At 41.0% G+C, this 9,454-nt stretch overlaps 1 pseudogene; it reads left to right on the top strand.

Annotated features, from left to right (window-relative positions):
- Positions 1-6,431: 6,431 nt before the first annotated feature.
- LOC133243516 (BCL2/adenovirus E1B 19 kDa protein-interacting protein 3-like) lies at positions 6,432-7,557 on the top strand (annotated as a pseudogene).
- The last annotated feature ends 1,897 nt before the right edge of the window (positions 7,558-9,454 follow it).

Here is a 9,454-nt window from a genome sequence, read left to right as displayed (position 1 = left end):
ATCTTATTAAGATATAAAGTGGGTATTATTTTTCCCATTTTACTCATGAGGGAACTGAGACAAAAAGAATTTAAATAACTTGTTCATGACCATACAGCTAGTAAATGGTGGATCCAGATATCAAACCCAAGTCTGTCTGGATTCTAAGCCTGCAATCTCTTTACAGCATTATGTTGTCTTGCCTAATATAAATGTGATAGACAGTTACAGGAAGACTGTTAAAAGGGATAGACTAGAAGTTGTGAGGGCCCAGCTGGATTTACAATTATGAGTTCATAGTGGCTCAAATATATATAGTGGTACAGGGCTTCCCTGTAGCTCAGATGGTAAAGAATCTGCCTGCAATGCAGAAGACCCAGATTCAATCCCTGGGTCGGGAAGATCCCCTGGAGAAGAAAATGGCAACCCACTCCAGTAGTCTTGCCTGGAGAATTCCACGGACAGAGGAGCCTGGCGGGCTACAGTCCATGGAGTTGCAAAAAGTCGACATGACTGAGCGATTAACACAGACAGACAGTGTTCTCCAGCTGTGTTCAGCCATTTGGCCATAGGATCAGAGAAGGCTGGTAATTAAATTTATTCAGAAATGGTGTATGGTTTTGATAGTGAACAATGTACAGTGGAAAGAACAGGGAGCAAGGGGATTGAGGATAAAAGAGAGTGCAGTGACTGACCATGGCATCCAGACTGGGTAAGTGAAAAGTGAGGCTCAGTGGAGGCAAACTAATAGGGAGGCAATGGAGGGGTTGTGAGTTTAAAGATCAGGTTTATTGGGGAACAAACAGTTGGAAAGTCTGCAGGATAAGAGTTGTGGGGAGAGTGGCAAATTGGTTTGAAGGTATTAAAGGTGGAGTGAAAATCCCTGGGAATGAGAAAGTCATGGCACTGCGAGGCCATGGCAGTGTATTGATCATCCTTATGGTCAAGTCTGGCCTCGCTGCCTGTTTTGTCAATAAAGTTGTATTGGAACACAGCATGTCTATTTGTTTGCATATTGTTGATGGCTGCTTTCAAGCTACAACAGTAGAGGCAGGTAGTTGCAAAAGAGCCAGTGTATCCTACAAAGCCTAAAATATTTACTGTATGGTACTTAAAGATGTTCGGTGACCATGGTTTCGAAAATGCAATGGGGGAGTAAGGTGAACGGTGACATAGCTCTCCCTAACCCTCACCTTCACCCCGCATGTAGGCTGTGGGAGAGAGTACAGCCTTGAGATGGCTTTATGGGACATGGTGCTGTAGGTGGGGAACCACCTTTCAATCAGCAACAGGAGATGGAGTGAGTGTTCAGGGAAAAAGTGGACACATAGAAGTGGACTTTGTTTACCGTGGTTAGAATTCCAGACTGTGCAGTGGAAATGTTGCGAGAGAGAGGAGGAGTTAAGACATTGGATAGAAAAGGGAGGAAGAGAGGATTGGCATTGAGATAACTGTTGGATTGTTGATGTCTAGCCAGAGCTTGCAATTTGGGTGGTGCCCAAGGATCACAGGCATAAAAAGGGAAGGAGGAATTTACCCAAGGTTCTCATTTGGGTCAGGCTGAGCTACTTCCAGATTGCCTCTAGTTTAGTTACGAATTCCAAATTCCAAAGGCAAGCTGCCCATGGCATGGTGGCTTCCAGGACAGCCCTAGGCCTCTCTAATTTCCTTGTTTTGGCGGTCTGAGAGAAATGTCATCTGGTAATTTTTGAATATAGAATAAAATCCTGTTTTTCCCCTAATGGAATATTCATGGATTTTGCTTTCTGTCCGTGGAATTAGAAAAATTGTAAATTTACTTTTTGGTCACCTAGTCAGAGAATGTGCATGCTGATAACTTTTGTTTTAAAGTAGTAAACTATTTTTAAATAAATATTTAATTTAAAAAATGTATATCTATATATATAGAAGGCATTCCTAGGTTAGAGTCATCTCCTTTCTCTTTTCTATCTTGAATAGTGTTCAGAACCATAAGTTCCATCAAGGCAGGGACCATATTTGGTGTTTTCATTGTTGTGTACTTACAGCCTAGGAATAGTAAAAACTCAATAAATTTTTGTTAGGTAAATAAGAAAAATGGTTTTTCCCTTAATGGAGTATGACTTAGGTGTTAATGCTGAAAATATTGGAAAATACGGTTTATGATTTTCCATGAAACCTAGTGCTTGCTCAAACTGCACAGAAAAAAAAACCTATAGATTCTACCAGGTTTTAAAAAAGTACCACAGGAGACATTTTTAAAGAAATAAATGCTTTAGGAAAAATTCTGGTTTGAATTATATTAGCATTGGTAAATTTTTATGTATGTGTCCTTTTTAAAATGTTATTGTAGTATAGTTGATTTACAGTGTGTTAATTTCTACTGTACACCAAAGTGATTCAGTTATACATGTATATATTCTTTTCCGTTGTGTTTTATCACAGGCTATTAAATATAGTTTCCTGTGCCCTATAGTAGGACCTTGTTTATGGAAATACATCATTTTCAACATGATTTTAAATGAATGATGTTTGAGGGGCCTGAGGTAAAATAGGAGGAAAAGACAGAAAATCTAAGTTTTCAGTGTCTCAGTCCTTTGGGGCTGCTATCATAGAAAAATCATAGACTGGGTGGCTTAAACAACAAACATTTATTTCTCACAGTTCTGGGGGCTGCTGGCAAGTGCAAGATCAGGTGCTGAAAGATTCAATATCTTCTGGGGACCTGCTTCCTGGTCCATAGATAGCCAACCTCTGGCCGTGTCCTCACACAGTGGAAGGGGCAGAGAGAGAGTGCATTTTATAAGTGCACTAATCTGATTCATGAGGGCTCCACCCTTATGACCTAAGTACCTCCCAAGGTCGGTCCCCACTTCCTAATACCATCGCATGGGAGATTAGGTTTCAACATGTGAATTTTGGAGGGATGCAAACGTTCAGTGTATAGCGCTCTACTACAATACTTTATAGTCAAAATCACAAATAGAATCATTGCCAAAGTTGGGAAGGAACATAGGTGATAAGCCAAAGAATTACAAATCTGGACCACCATGAGAGGAATAGAAATTGAACCAGGGATCTTGTCTTGCCTTCATCTATGAATATTTTGAGAAAGAATGCGTAAGAGAATGGCTTCAAGTTGCTTGAGAGAGACCTTACTGAATTTGCGCTTTAGAAAGAGGCAGTATGGCATGGTGGTTTAGAATCTGGGCTAGTGTGTCTCGGCTCTACCACTTAGTAGCTGTGTGGCCTTGAGAAATTTATGTACCTTCTCTAGGCCTCAGTTTCTTCATCTGGATAGTGGAGTTTATAATTGTACCTCTCTTATAGGGTTGTGTGAGTATTAAATTAGTGTGTATATATATATTGGAGAAGGGCATGGCAACCCCCTCCAGTATTCTTGCCTAGAGAATCCCATGGACAGAGGAGCCTGGTGGGCTACAGTCCATGGGGTCACAAAGACTCGAACATGACTGAAGCAACTTAGCATATATATATATATATATATATATACACACACACACACATACATATATAATATTATATTTATTATATATTGCAAATTTTAATATAATAAATATTAATATATAATAATTAACATTAATAAAAATTTAATTATTTATAAATTATATTATTTATATATAAATATATAAATATTTTTATATTTAAAATGTTTAAATAAAAAGTTTATAAAATTTAAAAACTTTTAATAAATATTTTAATACATATATAATATATAAATATATTATTGTATACACATTTATTAATATTGATGATAAAATATTTAATAAATATTTAACATGATAAATAGTATATATTTATTATATATTTATAATATATCACATATATATATATATATATATATATATATATATATATACCATAATCTGGTTCATAATAGGAACTCAAGAATCATTATGATGATAATGATAATGTTTGGTATCAAGTAAAAAGGACTCTTGTTTTACCAGTTTAGTACCCAGTTCAATAGCCAAGTGAAAGATTTTGCTTAATTTTAACTTGGCCTTGGCCATTTTGGCACTTTGAGCATATCATGGAAGAGGATTTACAATTTGTTGGGGAAGGTGGTCTGTATTTTTTAATCCTTTTCCCCTCTGAGTTTCTAAGTGAAGTGAAGTGAAACTCATTCAGTCCGACTCTTTGCGATCCCATGGACTATACAGTCCCTGGAATTCTCTAGGCCAGAATACTGGAGTGGGTAGCCTTTCCCTTCTCCAGGGGATCTTCCCAACCCAGGGATCGAACCCAGGTCGTCTGAGCCACCAGGGAAACCCAAGAATACTGGAGTGGGTAGCCTATCCCTTCTCCAGCAGATCTTCCCGACCCAGGAATGGAACCAGGGTCTCCTGCATTGCAGGCGGATTCTTTACCAACTGAGCTATCAGGGAAGCCTGTCTTGAGTTTCTGCTGCTGCTGCTAAGTCACTTCAGTGGTGTCCGACTCTGTGTGACCCCATATACGGCAGCCCACCAGGCTTCCCCGTCCCTGGGATTCTCCAGGCAAGAACACTGGAGTGGGTTGCCATTTCCTTCTCCAATGCATGAAAGTGAAAAGTGAAAGCGAACTCGCTCAGTCGTGTCCGACTCCTAGCGACCCCATGGACTGCAGCCTACCAGCCTCCTCCGTCCATGGGATTTGCCAGGCAAGAGTACATTTGAATCAGTTCTAATGAGATGGATGAAACTGGAACCTATTATACAGAGTGAAGTAAGCCAGAAAGAAAAACACCAATACAGTATACTAACGCATATATATGGAATTTAGAAAGATGGTAACAATAACCCTGTGTACGAGACAGCAAAAGAGACACTGATGTATATATCAGTCTTATGGACTCTGTGGGAGAGGGAGAGGGTGGGGAGATTTGGGAGAATAGCATTGAAACATGTATAATATCATGTATGAAACGAGTCGCCAGTCCAGGTTCGATACACGATACTGGATGCTTGGGGCTGGTGCACTGGGACGACCCAGAGGGAGAGTATGGGGAGGGAGGAGGGAGGAGGGTTCAGGATGGGGAACACGGGTATACCTGTGGCGGATTCATTTCGATATTTGGCAAAACTAATACAATATTGTAAAGTTTAAAAATAAAATAAAAAAAAAGAGTACTGGAGTGGGTTGCCTCTAGGACAATTCTAAAAATCGTGGCCTTTTCTTGGTGTACTTCAAAATAGTACCATAAGGTGGAGCTCTTCCCTTACTCTAGAATTCTGAATGGCTTGACTAAGACTTGACTATATAGAGAGTAATGAAAGCCGCTTAAAATTGGTCTTAAATGGTCTTGGTACACTAAAAGTAGTCTTGTATTTTAAAAGAATAACATTATAAAAAGTTCAAACTTTAACTATCTCACAATAGACAAGTACTTGCTTCTAGAAAAATCAAAACATCCATTTGAAGATTTTAGATTCAAATCAGAGACATGAGAAATTCTAAAATATTAGGCAATCTAAAATGAAATGCATAATATAAAGCACTTTACATAGTGAATGCCTAATGTATGTGTGTGTGTTACACATCTCAATCTCCTAAAGACTGTTAAAAGGTCTCAAATTGATGTCTGAATGTGCTTGCTCTTGGGAGGACTGGGTAAATCCAGGTCAGTTGTCTGAAGTCATTTGCTTTCATATTGCAGGTGTCTATCCCGGGTGTCTAGCGTGGCTGTAGGCCTTCAGTGCTGATGAGGATGATGGATCCACCTATATACCTTGTGACCAGCACATGGTGAGAGATAGAATGCCAAATATTCTCACCCTGTTTATGACAAAAGTTCTGGATCCTCATTCAGGTTCAAGCAAACCAAATCTAATCACAGGGAACATCAGAGGCTGGTACAACTTGGATGGATGGGGTTCCTCAGGGCTTAATCAGGAAATCTTAGTTCAGTCAGAAGAGGGTATCAACTGGGTAGTGGGATTGTGAATAATTTTTTTGTATATATGCCAGTGCAGGAGATGCAAGAGACCTGGGTTCAGTCCCTGGGTTGGGGAGATCCCATGGAGGAGGTAATGGCAACCCACTCCACTATTCTTGCTTAGGAAGTCCAATGGACAGACGAGCCTGGCATGCTATAGTACATGGGGTCGCAAAGAGTCAGGCACAACTGAGGACACACACAGTCGGTTTGTCATTACTTGCCTTCCAAGGAGCAAGCGTCTTTTAATTTTATGATGGCAGTCACCATCCACAGTGATTTCGGAGTCCAGGGAAATAAAGTCTGTCACTGCTTCCACTTTTTCCCCTTCTATTTGTCATGAAATGATGGGACCAGATGTTGTGATCTTGGATTTTTTAATGTTGAGTTTCAACCAGCATTATTGTCACTCTCCTCTTTCACCCTCATCAAGAAGTTCTTTAGTTCCATATGTATATATTCTGATACGAATTGAGCGGATATTTTAGAAAAATTCTTGGTGTTGACGCCCGAGAATCGGAGACAGTCCCAGCTGCGGGGTCGCAGCTCTTCCAGCCACCTGACAATGTCGTCTCACTTAGTAGAACAGCTGCCGCCCCCGCACAACAACAACAATAACTGTGAGGAAGGTGAACAGTCTTTGCCACCGCCTGCTGGCCTCAACAGTTCCTGGGTGGAGCTGCCCATGAACAGCAGCAATGGCGATGTGAAGAATGGGGGGCTAGAGCTGTACCCTCCTCATCCTCCATCCACAATGGAGACATGAAGATTCTTTTGGATGCACAGAATGAATCCAGACAGAGCAGTTCAAGAGGCAGTTCTCACTGTGACAGCCCTTCCCCACAAGAAGATGGGCAGATCATGCTTGATGTGGAAATGCACACCAGCAAGGACCATAGCTCTCAGTCAGAAGAAGTTGCAGAAGGAGAGAAAGAGGTGGATGCTCTGAAGAAAAGTGTAGACTGGGTGTCCGATTAGTCCAATAGACCTGAAAATATTCCACCCAAGGAGTTCCACTTCAGGCACCCTAAATGTTCTGTTTCCTTAAGCATGAGAAAAAGTGAAGCCATGAAGAAAGGGGGGATCTTCTCCACAGAGTTTCTTAAGGTGTTCATTCCATCTCTCTTCCTCTCCCATGTTTTGGCTTTGGGGCTAGGTATCTACAATGCAAAATGACTAAGCATGCCTTCTGCCAGCACCTACTGAGGGAAGAGAAGAGCCCCTGGGCCAGCATGAGACTTGTGAAGTGGTGTCTTGTCACAGTAGTTTATTTGAACTTGAGACCATTGTAAGCATGTCCCAATCTCCTCCCTCTTTTTACATATCCAAGTTCCAGTAACTCTCAAATTCAGTATTTTATTCCAACTCTGTTGAGGCTTTTTACTAACCTCCTTCCCTTTTTGGCCTGTAAAACACTTCTGCTGCTTCTACTGCTGCTAAGTCGCTTCAGTCGTGTCCGACCCTGTGCGACCCCGTAGACAGCAGCCCACCAGGCTCCCCCATCCCTGGGATTCTCTAGGCAAGAATACTGGAGTGGGTTGCCATTTCCTTCTCCAGTGCATGAAAGTGAAAAGTGAAAGTGAAGTCACTCAGTCATGCCCGACTCTTCACGACCCCATGGACTGCAGCCTACCAGGCTCCTCCATCCATGGGATTTTCTAGGCAAGAGTACTGGAGTGGGGTGCCATTGCCTTCTCCATAAAACACTTCAGAATTTCCTAATAAGAGTTTACTGGTGTTTAGAAATTTGGAAGGGCTTCTTTACCGCAAACGCCACCAGCAGATTTAACTTTGTCAAGAATGCCGTTGTCTCCTCTCAGTACCACCAGACCTAGACCTGCACCATTCATGGTATAAATCTTACTCTTTCAAGATAACTCCCACCTGTCTCTTCCAATGAGACCAGGTTGCAAATGATAAGAAAGCTACATGTTGTTTTGTTTTTCAAGACAAAGGGACACTTGAATTTATAGTTATGAAAAGAGAAAACAAAAACAAATCAAACAGACAAAGTACGACACAAGGAAAAAAAATATCCTGGGCAATAAAAAGTTATTTTAAACCAAAAAAAGAAAATGAAAAATTCTTAAAAATGAATATATAGTATTTTCGTAATCAAAATAAAGTAACCCAATCTCATTCTGGAAGAATGAACAAACAAAATAAACAAAGGTGAAAACTAGATGATATCCAAAGCTCTGGCCTTGGAGGGGAGCCCATAGTATCACCAAAACTAAAATATGGGCTAAATATGGGTGTTAACACTGGGGTATGGAGCCAAGAGTCCAGGTTCTACGTGATGAGAACAAACATAAGTTGATTTGACAACAACGCATATAGTGGTGGTGAGTGATTCTGAATAAGTGCTTAGAGAGAAAGGAATCCACCCCTTCAGGATGAGCAAAGCCAAGCCTTCCCAAGATTATCTGGGTGCCTGACAAGTTCTGTGGTGTGCGTGAGGTGGGAGATAAGCTCCATGACTTGGGTCCTGGTCCATTGCCTCTGAATTGTGGTTGGGAGGCCAGTAGAGTTAGCCTTCTGTGTGTGCGGTTTATTCATCCTAACTGTGTATTGAAAATGTTTGGGGGGAAAAAATTCCAGAAAGTTCCAAAAAGCAAAATTTGAATTTACCATGCACTGGCAACTATTTACATAGCATTGACATTATATTATATATTGTATTTAATCTAGAGATGATTTAAAGCATACAGGAATATGTGTATAGGTATATGCCAATACTGAGCCATTTTATATAAGGGACTTGGGCATCCATTTGGTGGGGATGGGGTTGTCCTGGATCCAATCCCCACACAAGCTGAGGGATATCTGTACTCAGTTTCCTGGTCTGAGGTTGTTGGGGTAGCTCAGGGTTGGGGAGTGGCAGGTTAGGTTTTGATGGGCCAAATGCAGGCCCCTTCCTTTTCTTGGATTTCTGGACCATTCTCAACAGGTGACACTCTAGAGTTATAAATGTATCGGCAGCACTCCTGTCCTGGCATGCAGTGTTATATTCATGAAATATAACAGCGAGGAAGGCTGCATAGTGCTCCAATGGGAAACTGATTGGTAAAGAAGCATCACTTTGGTTAAAGGAGAACCTGAGAATGTTCATCTGCCTCCTCAAGCCCAGACCAGCTGTGAGTCCTGTTAGTTTTGCCTTAAGTAAAGCTACTTGGTCCCATCACTGCCTTTTTCCTCACAGTGCTTTTGTCCCAGGAATAAGAAAAAAGGTGCTTCTACCATATTCCCCAGGTGCTTGATGGAAAGCACTGGAGGCTGCCAAACCCGCTGGAGTTCCCCCTTTTCCTGTGTGTGTGTGTGTGTGTGTGTGTGTGTATGAGAAAGAGAGAAAGAGGGAGAGAAAGAAAGAATGAGTAATAAACACAAAAGAGCCAGCAAAATTGATATGTAGGCCAGAAAGGCAAGATTCAAAAAATTACTATCAACGAGACACCATGATTTATGGGATTAGAGGCAGCTATCAAAGCTGAAGTACACATTTAGGATTCTAAAGTTAAGGAAACAAGAGAAAATTGGTGGGAAACAATCTCGATGACC

This window comes from Bos javanicus, chromosome X (genome assembly GCF_032452875.1).
Source record: "Bos javanicus breed banteng chromosome X, ARS-OSU_banteng_1.0, whole genome shotgun sequence".
Taxonomy (NCBI): domain Eukaryota; kingdom Metazoa; phylum Chordata; class Mammalia; order Artiodactyla; family Bovidae; genus Bos; species Bos javanicus.
Note: the sequence above shows the minus strand (reverse complement) of the source record. Positions and strands in the feature narration are given on the sequence as shown.